Source organism: Apium graveolens, chromosome 2, assembly GCF_009905375.1.
Source record: "Apium graveolens cultivar Ventura chromosome 2, ASM990537v1, whole genome shotgun sequence".
Taxonomy (NCBI): domain Eukaryota; kingdom Viridiplantae; phylum Streptophyta; class Magnoliopsida; order Apiales; family Apiaceae; genus Apium; species Apium graveolens.
The window spans coordinates 88,628,908-88,648,379 of record NC_133648.1 but is presented as its reverse complement, the minus strand read 5'-3'; the positions used below and the strand labels follow the sequence as shown (position 1 = coordinate 88,648,379).

The 19,472-nt window shown below is 37.6% G+C and overlaps 1 non-coding gene across 1 annotated transcript; it reads right to left on the bottom strand.

The window, feature by feature from the left end:
* Window positions 1-105, bottom strand: LOC141710381 (small nucleolar RNA R71). The gene has a single exon (XR_012570905.1). It is a non-coding gene; the product is annotated as a small nucleolar RNA R71 (small nucleolar RNA).
* Between the last annotated feature and the right edge of the window lie 19,367 nt (window positions 106-19,472).

Here is a 19,472-nt window from a genome sequence, read left to right as displayed (position 1 = left end):
GCAATCAGGAATGCTCTTACTCAGTTTGCACAACAAACTGGAGAATCTCTGTGTGAGGCTTGGGATCGATATAAGGAGATGCTAAGGAAGTGCACACCATGTCATGCCTGACTGGATGATTATAAACTGTTTCTATAATAGAATCTCAAATGATTCCTGTATTTCATTTAGCCAGGCTCTTGCCTCGGCTGGGTCAGCTATTCCCTTGGAACTCTGAGAGCTTAGCGACTTAAAGGTCCTGAAAGAATTTCACACCACATTATTTCCTCAAGGTGGTGGTTAGGGGTAAAAGTATAAGTTTTGTTTTAGGCAGGTCCATGGATTGCCCAATAGGAGTACCATCCTGGTTCTTCCTATCTTGCTTGACTTCTATTTTCTCAGTCTAAATATTTCTTCCTACTCCCCATAATTGGGGTGATCTTTTAATTTAAAATCCTCATTTTCCACTTCATTATATTCTGGGTTCCTTATATCTTAATTACGACCTCTCTGATTATCACATTCAAGGTTTGCCCCTAATCTTATTCCTCGTGGGGGCATGATGCTTGGAAAAATTTTGAGAATCTCTGGATATTTATCTTACTTTGCTTAAATTTTTCCCTCGTTCAGTCCTTGCATGATTGCAAATTATGAATTCTCAAGTTCTATAAACTTCATGACACTCTCTTAAGTGTTAACAACACAATTAACAATATGAACTTATCACAAACAAACTGATCTGAACTGAAATTAACGAATATATACTTAACCATTTGTTCGAGGGTACAACAACTAAACACATTAAAGAGAATTACATCATTTGATCTGATCGCTTCTATCCCAAAAGTACTACCATAGATAATCATCTAATCATTAAAAACTAATCATTCATAACTTAGGCTAATCCTCCAAAAGCGGTGCTGCATGAAATTCTTGTCAGATTGCTCAGACTCTGCATACTATTATGGATCAAAAAATGCGGGCACGCACGACATCCCTAACCTGCTCCATTAAAGCGGTGACGAGGTCTAAGATAGTTGCAAGTAGAGCTGGATCAATCTGACCCTCAAGATGGCCTCTAGCTGTAACACGGGTGGTAGCCTCAATCCTTTCCATGCTATAAGCTAATCCTGCCGGAAGTACCCCGCCCTCAATCCTCGGTGCAGTAAGTCGATCCAACAGATCACTCCTAACATTACGGGCCTCAGACAGGCCACCTAAAGTCATATAATAATCGGCGATAAGAGAAGCCTGAGTGGTAGCATCTAGCAGTCCATGGGGTGCAGGTGGTGCAGGCCCAGGTGATCCAAATGGATAACCAAGCACGGTATCAGGTGACAATGGTGCAGGAGATAAAGGTGGCATTTCCTCAGTAGGTGTTGGGCTCTGTACAGGGGAGAGAACAGGAAATGGTGGAACCTCATGGGTGTCTACAGGAACCTCTGGAAGAGGGTCTGATACTGGTGTAATTGGTGTCGTGGAAGGCCCCACTCCTCCTACCCTCATTAACCTTTGCGCCCTTGGTAACTCTTCATCCTCTAGTGCCACCCTCACGGCCATTCTTGCTCTGGTAGTCGCCCTGACTACGGTCATTAATTCCTCAGCGGTCCTCTCTTCATTCTCATCAGGATCCTCCACGAGATTCTCCTCAGCAACAATCCCTTCTGGGATAATATCCTCAACCGCAACATTCTTGTTAGGAATATGTGTATTAGTTTGATGATAAGTTAAGCAAAACACTTAAGTAGAAATCTAGTGTTTGTAGCCTCAACGGATAAGACCATCTTGGCTATCCGTTGAAGGAGTAGCTTTACTTAGCAATAAGTTTAGTACTGTAGCACATTTCACTCTCTAGTTTCAAGCTGTAATTCTTAGATTTTGTTAGGAAATAATCAGTCATGTTGACTACTAATGGATGTACAAATAGGAGGGCTAATTGTAAATATTTCATGCCTTGTAATTTTGTATAAGTGAAGAAGTGTCAACGGATATTGAAGACCTTCAACGGATAAGAAACAAAGCTTCAACGGATGTCTCTATTGCTTCAATGGATAATATCCATCAACGGATAAGTGCTTCAACGGATAAAGACTTCAACTGATAATGCATCAACGGATAAAGCTTCAACGGATAAAGCCTCAACGAATAAGGCATCAACGGATGAAAGCTTCAACGGATGCTTAGTTCATTAGCAGTTGACAGTGAAAATTCACAAGCTAACAGAGGCACATGGGTTGACAGAGACATACTGGAATGTGGAAGCCTCTAGGAGGAATCAAGAAAATGCAGCATTTCCATTCTAATGCAAACAAGGAAGTATTCAAAGATTTACAGATTATCCTAGATTGCATTGGATAGAGAAATGAAGAAGAAACATGTGAAGAATCTTTTCAATTGTATTTTACAGTTTGTCTTCACTTGTAAACTTGGTGATATATAAACCAAGTAGCAGCTAGTAATTAGATATGAATTTTCCTGAGCTGTTTAGAAATATCAAAAGAGAAAATCATCTAGTTTGTACTAGGAAGCAGCTGTGATTTAATTCTTTGAATCACAGATTTTCTGAAATAACACATCTCTGGTGGAACAACAAATCCACCAGAAAAGTTTTAAGTTCTTTGTGCTCATTTCATTTTTGTTTGAATATATATATGTCTGCATCAGCTTCAAGCAATTCACACACATTTGATCACTCAAACACTTAGCCTTAGAAACTGCTCAAAACTTGAAAAAGTTTTGAGATTTACATTCAACCCCCCTTCTGTAAATCTCATTGTTAGTCCACTGGGAATAACAATTGGTATCAAAGCAAGCTCTTAACATACAAAGAGTTTAAAGATCTATTCTGCTAACATCATGAGTGCACAGAAGAATCCTCCTGCTACCATCATGAGTAGGAAGGATATTGGTGTAAAGATTCCAGCCCTGGAAAAAGATAATTATCATCACTGGAAAGTGAAGATGCATTTACATCTTCTTTCTCAAGATGAAAGCTACATCAACTGTATTGAAAATGGTCCTCACATCCCTCACAAAGTAGCAACAGCTGCTACTGCAACAGTTGTTGTTGGACAGTCCACTCCCAAGCCAAAAGCTGAATGGACTATTGAAGACATGGAAGAAATCCGTAAGGATAAGAGAGCTATGAACATTTTGTTTAATGGCTTAGATCAAGATATGTTTGACAATGTCATCAATAGCCAAACTGCAAAGGAAGTTTGGGATACTGTATAAATCATCTGTGAAGGTACTGAACAGGTCAGCGAGAACAAGATGCAGCTTCTTATTCAACAGTATGAATATTTTCACTTTGAAGAAGGTGAATCATTAAATGATACCTTCAACAGGTTTCAGAAACTGTTGAATGGATTGAAGCTGTATGGTAGAGTGTACCAAGTCAAGGATTCCAACTTAAAATTTCTTAGGTCTCTGCCAAAGGAATGGAAGCCCATGACTGTCTCTTTGAGAAATTCTCAAGATTATAAGAGCTTCACACTTGAAAGACTATATGGAATTCTGAAGACTTATGAACTTGAAATGGAGCAGGATGAGCTGTTGGAAAAGGGAAAGAGAAAAGGAGGAACAGTTGCTCTTGTAGCTGACAGTGAGAAGATGGAAGCCAGGAATGAGGAGAAGACAATGCCAAGTCTCAAAATTGGCACAAGCAAATCAGAATCAAGCAAGGGTAAAGAGCAAGTTGCTGAGGATGAAGACAATTCCAGTCAGGATGAATCTGATGATATTGAAGAACATTTGGCCTTTCTGTCCAGGAGGTTTGCAAAAATGAAGTTCAGGAAAAACACAAAAGTTCACTAAGCCAAACAAAAACATGGTGGACAAATCAAAGTTCAAATGTTACAACTGTGGCATTAGTGGACACTTTGCAAGTGAGTGTAGGAAGCCAAATTCTGAGAAAAAGAAATTTGAGCAAGTTGATTACAAAAAGAAATATTTTGATTTGCTTAAACAAAAGGAAAGAGCTTTTCTCACTCAAGATGATTGGGCAGCAGATGGGGTAAATGAAGATGATGATGTGGAATATGTCAACCTAGCCCTGATGGCTAATTCTGATGAAAATGAAACTAGTTCATCAAGCAACCAGGTAATTACTACTGATCTCTCTCAGCTTTCTAAACATGAATGCAATGAAGCCATAAATGATATGACCAATGAATTATATCATTTGCGTGTTTCCCTTAAATCACTAGCAAAAGAGAACACTAGGATCAAGGAGAATAATGTGTTTTTAAGTAATAGGAATGTTGTGTTAGAGGATCAGGTAATTGAGCTTGAAAAGATAAAACTTAAATGCTTGACTGTTGAGAGTGAACTAGCAGAAGCTGTTAAGAAAGTAGAAATTCTTTCTACACAGTTAGAAAGTGAGCAAGAGGTAATCAAGGCCTGGAAAACATCTAGGGATGTTAGTGTTCAGATTGCAAAGGTTCAGGGAATTGAATCATTCTGTGAGGATGCCTGGAAGAAAAACAAAAAGGAGTTAGAATTAATTGATGGATTGTCAACGGATGTGGAATCAACGGATGATGAAAGTTATCCGTTGAAGGAAGAAAAGGAGCATCCGTTGAAGGCTCATCAATTAAAACAGGCAAGTTCTTTTAAAAATAAAATTCTCAATAAAAAGAATGATTCAACTCTCAAAAACTTTGTCAAAGAAGGAGCTAGCACATCCAGAGATGTCAGTAAGGTGAATATAGGACACATGACTTTAGATCAGCTAAAAGATAGGCTTAAGTTGGTTGAGGATAAGAAGGAAACTAAAAGAAAATCTAAAAGAAATGGGAAGGTAGGGATTAATAAACATAACAATTACACACCTGATAGGTATGCTCCTAGAAAAAGCTGTGCATTATAAAAGTGTTAATCACCTATCTGATAATTGCAAATCTGTTAAAAATGCTCCCATGCCTTCAAATCCCTCCATGCCTAACATGTCTATGTCACCTCTGCATGCTATGCCTGTTATGTCTCACCAGAATCCCCATGCACATTTTGCAAACATGCCATATATTAACAATCCTTATTTTACTGCATTTAGTATGCCTCAAATGCCATACAATATGCCTATGTGGAATAACATGTTTGCACAACCTATGCCTTATCAAATTCAATCAAATGTGTTAAATGATTCTGTGACTAACCCTACACTTCAACCAACCACATCTGAGACCAAGGTTGACCCAAAGTTACCTAAGTCAAAAGATGCAGGAGGAATGAAGTCTAGGAAAAAGACTAACAAGGCTGGACCCAAGGAAACTTGGGTACCAAAATCAACTTGATTGATTTTGTTGTGTGCAGGGACAAAGAAGGAATCTATGGTACTTGGACAGTGGTTGTTCAAGACACATGACAGGAGATTTCACCCTGCTCACAGAGTTTAAGGAGAGAGCTGGCCCTAGCATAACCTTTGGAGATGACAGCAAAGGATTCACTATGGGATATGGCTTGATTTCAAAAGAAAATGTCATCATTGATGAAGTTGCATTGGTTGATGGTCTCAAACACAATTTATTGAGCATCAGTCAACTATGTGACAGAGGGAATACTGTTTCCTTCAATTCTGAAGCCTGTATTGTCACAAGTAAAAAGGACAATAAAGTGGTTCTAACTGGAGTTAGAAAAGGGAATGTGTACTTAGCTGATTTCAACTCTACAGATGCAGAATCCATAACTTGTCTTCTCAGCAAAGCAAGTCCAGTTGAAAGTTGGCTATGGCACAAGAAGCTGTCCCATTTAAATTTCAAGACAATGAATGATCTAGTCAAAAAGGACTTAGTTAGAGGAATGCCTCTAGTGGAATTCACAAGGGATGGACTGTGTGATGCCTGTCAGAAAGGAAAGCAAAAGAAAGTATCATTCAGTAAGAAGCTTGAATCTACAATTGATGAACCACTATAACTTCTACACATGGATCTTTTTGGACCAGTCAATGTATTGTCAATTCAAGGAAAAGATACTGCCTAGTGATTGTAGATGAATTCTCAAAGTTTTCATGGGTTTATTTTCTTGGATCAAAGGATGAAGCTAGTAAAATCATCATCAATCATATCAAGCAAGTCAACAATCATCCTGATTTCAAAGTAAGGAATATTAGGAGTGATAATGGAACTGAGTTCAAGAATTCAACCATAAAGTTGTTCTGTGAAGAAAGTGGGATCATGCATGAGTTCTCAGCTCCAAGAACTCCACAACAAAATGGTGTGGTGGAAAGGAAGAACAGATCACTAATTGAAGCTGCAAGGACAATGCTTGAAGAGTCAAAACTCCCAACTTATTTTTGGGCTGAGGCTGTTAACTGTGCATGTTACACTCAGAATATTTCTCTAATCATTCAGGCAAAATGCATGACTCCCTATCAATTATTCAAGAGAAGAAAACCAACTTTAAACTTTCTACATGTCTTTGGTTGCAAATGCTACATCTTAAGGAATCAATCTGATCACAAAGGGAAGTTTGATGCAAAGGCTGATGAAGGAATATTTGTTGGTTATTCTGCTGGAAAATCATATAGGGTCTACAATCTAAGAACCAACATTGTCATGGAATCTGTACATGTTGTGTTTGATGATAAAAAGATTGATGGACTAACAGATGAGGGACATCATGAAGGACTCAAATTTGACAACTTTGAGATATACTGTGATAATAGTGAAGAAGAGAATGATGAAGAAGGCATCTCAAGAAGAATTCAGAATCTGCCTTTGGATAATGCACAGAATGCTGCATCCGTTGAAAGTCATAATTCAGCTTCCGTTGAAAGAAGCGATGCAGCATCCGTTAAAAGACAAAGTGCATCATCCGTTGAAGTTCATAATGAAGCATCCGTTGATCACAGTCTGTCAACGGATAATCAGTTCACTTCATCAGTTGATAGAGCTCCCAATTCCTTTCAAAGGATCAGCAACTCAGGGGGAGTTTCAACAAATCAACATTCTATCTCACATCCTGACAATACTGAGGCAACCTCATCTAGGGCTAATCTACCACCTCAAAGGAAATGGACCAAGAATCACCCTTTTGAACTGATCATTGGTGATGCTACATCAAAAGTACAAACTAGAAGGGCTACTCAAGATGAATGTCTGTATAGTAGCTTTCTATCACAGGAGGAACCTAAGCGAGTGGAAGAAGCTCTATTGGATCCAGATTGGATTTTAGCAATGCAAGAGGAGCTAAACCAATTTGAGAGGAACAAAGTATGGAAGCTAGTACCCAAGCCAAAGAACAAGAGTTCTATTGACACAAAATGGGTATTCAGAAACAAGATGGATGAAAATGGCATTGTCATAAGGAATAAAGCCAGATTGGTTGCTAAAGGCTATTCTCAACAAGAGGGAATAGATTTTGATGAAACATTTGCTCCAGTTGCCAGACTGGAAGCCATCAGAATCTTTCTAGCCTATGCAGCTAATGCCAATTTCAAAGTCTATCAGATGGATGTCAAGAGTGCATTTCTAAATGGGGAATTGGAGGAAGAAGTTTATGTAAGCCAACCTCCAGGTTTTGAAGATCCAAATTTTCCAGACCATGTGTATTATCTGTTGAAAGCACTCTATGGACTAAAGCAAGCACCTAGAGCCTGGTATGAGACTTTGTCAAAGTTCCTTCTAGATAATCACTTCACAAGAGGTACTGTTGACAAAACCCTCTTCTTTAGAAATGTTAATGGCTCTAAGATACTTGTATAAATTTATGTACATGATATTATATTTGGATCTACAGATGATAAGCTTTGTAAAAAGTTTTCTAAATTAATGCAAAGTAAATATGAAATGAGCATGATGGGAGAGCTAACTTACTTTCTTGGTTTACAAGTTAAACAAGTTAGTGGTGGAATTTTCATTAGTCAAACTAAATATATTTATGATCTTTTAAAGAAGTTTGACTTAATGGATTGTTCACCTGCAAAAACTCCCATGGCCACTACCACTAAGCTTGAATTAAACAAGGCTGAAAAGTCTGTGGATATTACAAGTTATAGAGGCATGGTTGGCTCACTTTTATATTTAACTGCTAGTAGACCTGATATAATGTTTTCTACATGTCTCTGTGCTAGATTTCAAGCTGACCCTAAAGAATCTCACTTAGTGGCTATTAAAAGAATTTTCAGATATCTCAAGGGGACTCCAAATCTAGGAATTTAAATATGGTACCCTAGAGAGTCTGGTTTTGATCTAATTGGCTACTCAGATGCAGATTATGCAGGTTGCAAAATAGAGGAAAAGCACAACAGGCACCTGTCAATTTCTAGGGAACAAGCTTGTATCATGGTTCAGCAAGAAGCAGAATTCTGTTTCCACATCAACAGCTGAAGCTGAGTACATTGCTGCTGGTAGTTGCTGTGCACAGATACTATGGATGAGGAATCAACTATTTGACTATGGTCTGACTGTTGACAAAATTCCAATATTCTGTGACAACACAAGTGCCATTGCCATTACTAAAAATCTAGTGCAGCACTCAAGAACCAAGCACATTGATATCAAGTACCACTTCATTAGGGAACATGTGATGAAAGGTACAGTGGAACTTCATTTTGTTCCAAGTGAAAAACAGATTGCGGACATATTTACCAAGCCACTTGATGAATCAACATTCACAAGATTAGTAAGTGAGTTAGGTATGCTTAATTATTTATAATCTATGTCATCTATATAATCTGTCTTGAAGCCTGAAATGAAATTTGCTGCAAGAACAAAGTTGGCTTTAATTATGACTTATCCTATCAACGGATATTCTCTATCCGTTGAAAGCCAAAATTGTTCTATCAACGGATGTTCATTATCCGTTGAAAGACGAATACATTTCTGGTAATTTTATCCTTCGACGGATAAAATGGTGTTGTTCATCAACGGATAACTATTTCCCTTATCCGTTGAAGTGTCACGTCAGTTACTATAAGTGAGTCTCAGCCGTTGATTCTTTTACTCAACCGTTGATACAGATATACAATGTTGTATGTAATTGTATTTAGGGTAGTTTTCAGAATTTCTACAGTTTTATTTATTCTCGAACGGCTGTAACTTACTTAAAATTATCATTTAATCATTTTATTTACGTTTTAATTCAAGAAAGTATAAAAGCCCAATTGAACTCTAATTCTCACTTTACGCCTTCTTGTAATTCTTATTCTCTTTCTCTCTAAATTCTCAAGTTTTTCTCTGCAACCTCTACTCACAACAATGGCACCAGTAGTCAAAATTATGTCTCAAATAGGATTTGTTTATGAAAAGAATAATTTCATAGCCTTGGTTGAAAAGAATGAAGCCCATTCTGATTATCACAAGATGATGGACTTCATCAAAAACTGCAAACTAAGCTATGCAATGCTGGAAGCCCCAACCATCTACTGTGAGGTGATTGAGGAGATTTGGACAACTGCAGAGTTCAACTCCACAGATATGACTATTGCCTTCTCTCTCAAAGGTAAGGACTATTGCATTAATTGTGATGATATACAATCTTGCTTTAAGTTGCCTGAGAATAATGCCATGACACCACACACTGATAAAGATGTCTCTGCTATGCTAGATTCCATAGGCTATGCTTTTGATTCTGCTAGTTTAGGTAGTATTAGAAGGAAAGGCCTTAGGAAAGAATGGAGTTTTCTTGGAGATGCCTTTATTAAGGTTTTCTCTGGGAAGATTAGCAATTTTGATGCTATCACTTCATCTCTTGTTAATATGCTCTATATGCTAGTTTCTAATAGGTACTTTAATTTTAGCAACTGTGTTATGCTAGAATTAGGTTCCAGATTAGGTAGCAAAGCTAATAGACCACATAACATCTACTATGCTAGATTCTTTATGTTATTGGCTAACCATGTTACTGAAGGTTTGGTTATATCCAATGAGAATAATAAACTCAAATGCTGGGCACAAGAGAAAAGGGTCCTTGCAGACCTTTTGAGAATGAACCTCAACAGCCAGGTGCCATTGGTATACTTGCCAATCATGAATGCACCACAGGTAAGTGAGGTAAATATTTCTATAACTCCTACTATTTCCAACCCCAATGTTTCTTTGCCTTCTAGTATGGCTATGGAACCTGTGTCTTTGTCCAAACAGGCTCCTACCAAAGCCACCAAATCTAAAGTTTCCAAAGTCAAGTCAAAAAAACCTACCTCTGTTGTTTCTCAAAAGACAACAGTTGTAACAACTACCATAAACCCTGAAGGGAGTGAACAGGGTGTGAGTGGTGAGGGGAGGGGTGAACATCAAAAAGCCCCCCAGGATAAGGTGGAAGAGGTGAGTGGTACCCAAACCAGCCAAGCCACAGTCTCTCAAAAGACTGTGGTGGTTCAAAAGGAGTCCAGCACATCCCTAGTTGCATCCTCCCAAAAGGATGTAACTATTGAAAATAGTCCCCAACCAGGGACACAGAACAAAAGAGGGAGGGACACTGAAGCCACACATTCACCATTTAAAGCCTTTTCAAGGAAGAAGAAGGCCAAAACCCTAGTTTCCACATAAGGGACACACACAGCACAAATACATCCACCAGTATCTGTGCCTTCTCAAATTCAGCTTGATGTGATTCCAGCAAATGTGGAATCACAGCCCCATTCTCTCAATATAGAAACACACCATTCATCAAACACTCCAACACCCTCTCTGGATGTGGATATGATATTCACATCAATTCCTGATTCTCCCTCATTAAAACTCAGGGAGGAGCCCCACTCAAAACCTGGTGATCATCATCTTTTCGATGATTTGTTGGATCATCAGCCAACTATTTCAGATGTAGTTGCAGAATCTGTGTCACCTCACTTAAAATTGATCCACACAGATTCAACAATTATGTCACTTTCTATATCTACATCTTTTCCTTCTTCAACGGATATCTCTCATCCGTTGACAAGTGGTTGTTCTTCAACGGATAAGCTTAACAGCAGTTATTCGTTGATGCCATCAGTTTCCACTTCAACGGATATTCCTTATCCGTTGATGGTCTCTACACACTTAACAGAAACAATTCCAACTGTAGAGGACATGGCAACTGTACAATCACTTTTAGGTTTGAGGGAAGGGAGTGATCTTTTGAGTGAGAGGCTGGGTTGCTCCCAGGCAAAAGGAGAGGTTGAGAGTCACCATATGCATGCTATTTCTTCCAGCATGGCAAAAGTGAGTGAGAGGAGTGCCACCTTAGAAGGTGAGGGTGAGGGTGTGAGGGTGTGTGTGAGCTAGGGGGAGCCCCTGATGCAAGAACAGAGAGAAATTAAGAGAAAGGCAGGTACAGAAGCTATAAGGGTGGATCCAGCCATTGCTAGTAAGTTAATGAAAGTGGATGATGCATACAAGGGAAGACAATTTCAGCAACTTTACAAAGCTGTCATTGATAACATTTCCTTGGATGCTGACACTTTTACTCACCCTGTTTCAGCCTATCAATTATTGGCTGCACAGGGCAATGTGGAGGCAGAACAGACACTACACATTGTACATACTTTAGAATCTCTTCTCAGAGACAAAGCTGTTGTCAACAGGCTGCCTTCTCAAGCTGGTGAGCCATCTGAAGAATTTGGAGTAAATTCTAGTGATGATGACTCTAATTCTTTGAATGAGAGCATGAACTTAGGGGGAGTAGCAGGCCCAAGTTCTGTTCCTGATCTTCCTGCATGGGCATGGGCAAAACCATCAACACCAGGAGAGTTTGGTGTCACTTTGGTCAGACAAGTCATGACAATTCAGCAGGCCCTTCAGGAGACTCAGGATGCTGGTACCAAGGCAATTCTTCAAGCTCATCTGGAATCTCTGCATCTCTTGCAGTTGCAACACTACCAGCAAAATCTAAGTGTAGATGAGCTCAAGCTGGACATTGCTGATCTGAAATCCTACAATGCTGAGAAATTGGATTCACTTATACCCTATGGTACTATGCAAGATTTGTTGGGGAGACTGAGGAAAGCATCTGATGCTGACAAGAGGCTGGCCAGATTGGAAGATAGGGTTCAAATCATTGAAGACTCTATGGTCACCATCCTTCAGAATCAACAAACTCAAACAAATCTACTCATGCAGCTGGCACAAGCACAAGGCTTGACCCCTACCCTTGATGATAACAAAAAGGGGGAGAATAAAGGGGAAGGGGAAGGAGAGCCATCTACAGAAGGAGAGCCATCTACAACAGTTCAAATTTCTCAAGTGCTAGTTCCTGTCATCACAACTTCTCCAACTATTCAAGTCAAAGGAAAGCTAGATGGAATTGATCTAATCCAAATAGCAGCAACTGAATTGCAAGTCAAAGAGCAAAGGAAGAAGATTGATGAAAAGATGCAACTAATATTTGGTTCTACAACTTCTCAATCACAATTTGTGAAGCATAGCACAAAAGTGGAATCAATTATTGTGGAACTCAAGCCAGTAGGGAGGCATAAGGATGGAGAAACTTCTTCCAAAGATCTGCAACCTATGGTTTTCAAGTCCAACAACAGATCCAATAAGGACTCTACAAAGAATCCTCTAAAAGAGGTGGATTTTCCTCTTCCAAAAGCTGATGAGGACAAGCTTTTAGGTAGAAGTATTGCATATCTCAAAGAGACCATGGATGAGGCTGTAAGGAGAAACATGGCTATTATCTTCAGAGAGGGAAAGAGCATATGTGTGATGCAAGGACATCCCAAATTCTCAATAGCCAAGAGGGAAGAAACCAAAAGGTTGAAGGAAGAAGCCAAACAGCTAAAGGCTGACAAAAGAGCATAAGCAAAGCTTGAAAAACAGCTAAAGTCAAGTCATGCTGAAGAACAGAAAGAAATTGAAGACAAAGGTGAAGATGAAGCTATGGGGGACATGGTTGGTACTGAGATGGAGGAAAGAAGTAAGGAAGAATGGCAGAAAGGGAAAAGAAAGAAGGTCAATGCAAAGAGAAAGAAGGTAGATAAGACTGAAGAAACCCAATCAATATCCAAACCACTACCCTCTATTCCTGAACCAATTGTACCTGACCCCTTCATGAACATTCATGGTGAAACAATCATTCCCAAGGAGGAACCAATTGATTGGGACACCATCAAATTGCCCACCTTCCTAACCTCTTCTCCACCATCAAAGAAGCAGAAAAGAAGAATCAAATCAACACCCTCTAAAGCCTCAATCAAATTCACACAGAAGCCTAAGCCTAAACCTCAAACCTCTAAAGATGATTATGTTCACATCTGTGACATAAAAGAATTTTCAGACATTGAACTCTATCTGGATGAGCTGGAGGAAGTAAGGGGAATAGCTGCCTACAGACAGCTACCAGAAAGACTAGTGTTCAAATACAAAGGAGCTGGGGAAAGAACATGGCCTCTTCACAGAATTCTGAATGAAGGCTACTCTACCTTGATTAGAGTCTACTCAGCCATTCAAAAGGATTCTAGCTTTACCAGGACTGCCAAGACTGAGATTCTCAACAAGATTGCCAACATAAGGAAAACTTGGAGGGAGCCCAATGCTTTGCCTAGAACTTTACTCATTCAAGAAAGAGGAATTACAATTCACAAATCACCTCATTGGTTGATGGAGTTCAGAGACAACAAAGGAGTCAGAAGATTTTTTAGAATTGAAGATCAGCTAAAGATTGCCAGTAATGAAACTCTCAAGGATATGCAATCTAAGTTAGATATCAATGAAGAAGATGAAGCTGAATTCTACAGACAACTTCAACTTCAAATAGAGGAGAATGAGAGGATGCTAGGAAAGAAAACCAGGGATCAAAGGAAAAGAAAGTAATTTGCTCAGGCTAAAGGAGCACCCTTGGACACAATGTAATTCTTCAATTCCATCTCAGCATATACATTGTTGTAGCACTTTTGAATTTCTACTTTGTTACAGTTTATATATTTGTTAAGGGTTTTGTTATCATCAAGTTAAACCCAAATTTATGCCTACAATTCTAGTAGACATAAATAGGGGGAGATTGTTAGGAATATGTGTATTAGTTTGATGATAAGTTAAGCAAAACACTTAAGTAGAAATCTAGTGTTTGTAGCCTCAACGGATAAGACCATCTTGGCTATCCGTTGAAGGAGTAGCTTTACTTAGCAATAAGTTTAGTATTGTAGCACATTTCACTCTCTGGTTTCAAGCTGTAATTCTTAGATGTTGTTAGGAAATAATCAGTCATGTTGACTACTAATGGATGTACAAATAGGAGGGCTATTGTAAATATTTCATGCCTTGTAATTTTGTATAAGTGAAGAAGTGTCAACGGATATTGAAGACCTTCAACGGATAAGAAACAAAGCTTCAACGGATGTCTCTATTGCTTCAACGGATAATATCCATCAATGGATAAGTGCTTCAACGGATAAAGACTTCAACTGATAATGCATCAAAAGATAAAGCTTCAACGGATAAAGCCTCAACGGATAAGGCATCAACGGATGAAAGCTTCAACGGATGCTTAGTTCATTAGCAGTTGACAGTGACAATTCACAAGCTAACAGAGGCACATGGGTTGACAGAGACATACTGGAATGTGGAAGCCTCTAGGAGGAATCAAAAAAATGCAGCATTTCCATTCTGATGCAAATAAGGAAGTATTCAAAGATTTACAGATTATCCTAGATTGCATTGGATAGAGAAATGAAGAAGAAACATGTGAAGAATCTTTTCAATTGTATTTTACAGTTTGTCTTCACTTGTAAACTTGGTGATATATAAACCAAGTAGCAGCTAGTAATTAGATATGAATTTTCCTGAGCTGTTTAGAAATATCAAAAGAGAAAATCATCTAGTTTGTACTAGGAAGCAGCTGTGATTTAATTCTTTGAATCACAGATTTTCTGAAATAACACATCTCTGGTGGAACAACAAATCCACCAGAAAAGTTTTTAAGTTCTTTGTGCTCATTTCATTTGTGTTTGAATATATATCTGTCTGCATCAGCTTCAAGCAATTCACACACATTTGATCACTCAAACACTTAGCCTTAGAAACTGCTCAAAACTTGAAAAAGTTTTGAGATTTACATTCAACCCCCCTTCTGTAAATCTCATTGTTAGTCCACTGGGAATAATAATTCTCAATATGAATCTCATCCTGTCCCTCGTTAGGGTACTCTATTGGATTCACAATTTGATCTCCAACATGTAATAAAACATTCTCATGCTAATGCTCCTGAACCTCAGGGTTCGGTGCCCCGCTGCCCTATACGAGAACGAACTATGTTACTATCATAATATTTATAAGGGTTCCCGTAAGGGTTTTAACTGTCAATACTACGTTAGGTAGCCCGACTATGAACTTGGCAAGAGTTCTTATTATCTTTGTGAACTTATTATCTTAACGTCACATCATCTCTGAGGTTTATAACGCTTGGATCTGATATCATTTCTGTAACACCCCCAAATCCGGGGTCGGGGATCCGGGTTGTCACGAGTTCCATTTCCCTTAATAACACCCAATCTTAATAAACAATCAACTACTCTGTACTGTGACCCCACAATAAACACACACACCACAAGTTATAGTCTCATAGATGAATATGCAAAAATAACACGAGTCATTTTATTCCATAATTATATGCCATTACACCTTAAAAGGGTTTCTGAATAAATTTACATTTTTTTGCCATTATTACAATTCATAAAGATACATAAGTCTAGTACATCAAAAGTTGAAAGCCTAGCCTATTGGTAGTTCTTACCTCAGCTACAGCGACATCAACGCCTATAGGAAACTGCGGAACGTTTCCTATCCGCTCGCGAATTGGGAGCTTGGTCCTGTTCATCTTGTCTATCTGATGTTGTGTGATGAAAGAAGAAAGCAAGGGTGAGCAACAAGCCCACCGAAATAATATGTATAATAATTAACAATATATGAGCATCCTCATAATACTCAAGAAAGTCTTGGTTAAGAAGATATGAACCAAGTTGATATCTTAACGCGACCAAGTCGCAAAATATTCAGTATATATGTATATATACTTTTCAAAATCTTGGAAGTCCTCTTCCATGCATAATATACACAGAGTTCCAGTTGATAACTGTATAAAAATATCGTTGCAAGGTGATCTCATATATCTAACCTTGTCTCAACGTTTTTGTGAAAATCTTTGTCATGCATAAGATAATCATTAACCAGATATAATTTGAAAAGATGAAGTTACAAGATACTCCAATATACTTATATCTTTTCCGAATACTGCTTGAACTACCACCATTCAAGTTATAATTAGTTCATCCCATAGATGAAGCTACACGACAAAACTTGTATAGAATTAATCTTTGAAATATCATCAAAATGAAATGAAGTTACGAGATACTTCATTTGATGAAAACATCATTTTGAAAACTCGACCCTGCCAACACTTAACAATCGCTCAGCCGTAGCCTTTCTATCGAAGTGCTCTGGGTAGTGTTGCAGAAATATCCAATTGGATGATGAACTCATTACGGGAGTTTGCCGCGCCAGGAAGACCACTTACGATGATCAGTCGCAGTAGTGCAACCCCACCATTTTCTACATGTAGAGGAGAACCTGTCGGATTTACTTGTCAACCGAACACTGGACTCCTAAGGACTGGACCGTCCTAGCGGAACGTCCAGGCCAATGGGGCCAATATAATAAGGCTGGGCCGGCGCCACTAGACCACTTACGCCACTCCTAGTTTAGATGAAATCCATGACTCTGAAACGTAAAGCTCGTCCCCACTTTCCCCAAGTAGAAACTTGTTGATACGGCTCCACCAAGAAGTCGTATCTAGTTGGAAAGGAAAACTCACCGATATTTCCCAGGCGATGCCTGTTAATGGATTAACTTGTTCCAAGAATTTTACTTCCCGAGTGTTGGGTAAGTAATCAAAAACTCTTTTATCAAAATAGTAACCTTGTTGCGAATATAAAACACACCACATAGCAAGATCCCTCAGGTTTTGAGCGAGTATTTAAATCCCCTTCGAAAGGAGGATCTTAAATATAAAAATGAGTTTTGGGATCCGCCCTAACCTTTAAAATCATTTTGAAGACTCGAAAACATTTTTAAGAATGTTTGGAGTGATGCTGATTTAATAAAATAAATCAGTCCCAATATATTAGAAAATATCTGAATATTATTATTTAAATAATATTCCCATAAAGAATAATCTTTATAAAAATAATTGAAGTAGAAGTTTTAAAACTTATACTTGAAATGAATATTAAATAACCAAAGATATACTTATACGAAAGTACTATCTTTATTTGAATAATCAAAAGTGAGTTTGATTATCAACACATTATTCTTTAATAAAATAAAGAATAATAATTAGTAAATAATCGGAGTCATAAGTCCTCGAATGAATATTCAAATAATAATATTCATTAAATAAAATAAACGGAGTCATATGTCCTCGAATGAATATTCAAAATAATATTCATTAATAAAATAAACGGAGTCATAAGCCCTCGAATGAATATTCAAAATAATATTCATTAATAAAATAAAGTTATCGAATAAACCTTATTCGATTTATAGTATTGAAAACTATCTATATATATATATATAAATATATATAATATACTCGGGAACATCGACTCCCGGTTTTAGAAAATGTTCACCTTTGGGTCCCCTATATTAAGGGTATACGCAACTACTGCTTATCTCTAGCATAGATATTATACAACTTATAAGCAATTGAATCAACAATATATATCAAGATTACGAAACAGACATGCATATATACCATATCACATGCTCCAATATATCGCAAGATTTGCTAATTAACCACCATGCATCTATCACAAGATAATGCATATACATATGTATACATCACAACAACAGTATAACGGGTAGAAAACTTGCCTGAGTTCTCCCGGATAGACTTAAACTTAGAGTTGGTCCGATAACCTATGAACAACAACATAAGTCGGAATTAAACCCCGGTCGCTTAAGAAACTAGACTTTAACCAATTAGACCCCTAACGTTCGCTTTCGCGCTTAATGATTCACTTAAGTCGCTCGAGTACCCACGGCTCCACCATTTTTAATAAATTAACCATTACGATTTTTGAGGCGATTCTTTCGCGAGTACCTTACCAACTTCCTAATCCACTTAACATAATTGTTTCATATCCCAATTAGTCATTTAAGGTCCTTAACCAAGGTTTCAAAGTAAGGCGAGGGGAAATGGTTCGTTCGTGAAACGCCGTTACTTAAAACGGTCGTTTGTCCTAAACCGTACATCGGATTCAAGCGCACCACATATCAAAATGAAGCTCGTAACATGAACTATCTAATCATGGCAATGGTCAAAACCTAAGAGTGAGTTCTCGGGTCCTGATGTTATGAACAAAAATAGTCTAGGATAATCGGACATTACGACGACTATGTTTACGCGATTACCAAATTTGTACAACTCCAAATCAATCCACAATCAACCCACAATCAACATTACAACCCAAAATCCCTCCAAACCTCACCACTTTAGTCCATTACTTCATATTTATAACGACTCGTGTAATCTTTTTGAATTATTTAATTATGCAATTATGGAAATTATTAAATAAATAAAATATGTGTGTTGGTTTTGACAGCTATGTATTGTTTGATTATGATCCATATGTGATTTATAGTGTACCGGGTTGTCCGCGCGATTAATTATGGGATCGTATTGAATTGTTTTCACCTTCAAAAGTGGATTTAGTGCAAATTTATTTGCATAAATATTGGGAATGTTTCTAAAATTGTTTTTTTGATTTTATAATTACAGTAATTATTTTTAGGATTTTATAAAATTGAGAAATCAATTTTTCATAAATTATTTATCTTTAAATGATTTTCTGAGTATGTTTAATGGTAAAATCCATATTTAATTCTAAAATTCTTCAAAAATTATGAAACTCATATTTATTTAAGTTTGGAATATTTCGAGAATTTTAAAATTATTTTGGAAATTTTCGGGATTAATTTCACCCGCACGTTGTTTCGGTTATTTGTTAAAAGCAGGTATAAAGTGTGCTTTAAAAATTATTTTAAAATTACGAAGATTGCATTTTCATTTACTTCATGATATTTCTAATATTTTAAGACTATTTTCGTGATTTTTAGAATTTGTTTTAAGAACAGCTCGGTTCGTTAATCGTGAAATGCGGGTACGAGTTACGTTTCAAAAAAATGCTTTAAAAATTATTAAAACCTTAATTTATTAATTTTGGGATATTTATGAAATTTTAAAAATATTTCGGGAATTTTAAAGGGAGTTTCGGGAATTTTTTGACGTATTTTCACGCGCACCTTGGTTCGTTAAATTACAAATTTCGGGACAGATTTATGCTTGCAGGACACGTGCTGGGTTCTTATTTTTGCTGCGTGTCCTTTAATACTTGATACCTGACATCAGCACAGTTAGTTAGGTTTTATTTTTTTTATTTGGGGGAGACCTTAACATCAATCTCTCTTCCTATCTCTCTCAATCTCCTTCCTTGCTCTCTATCTCTTCCCCTGTTTTTCTGTTGCTTCACCATGCGTTTTCGGTGAGCCACCTTCTCCTATTTCCCTTCTATCCTCGTTTGT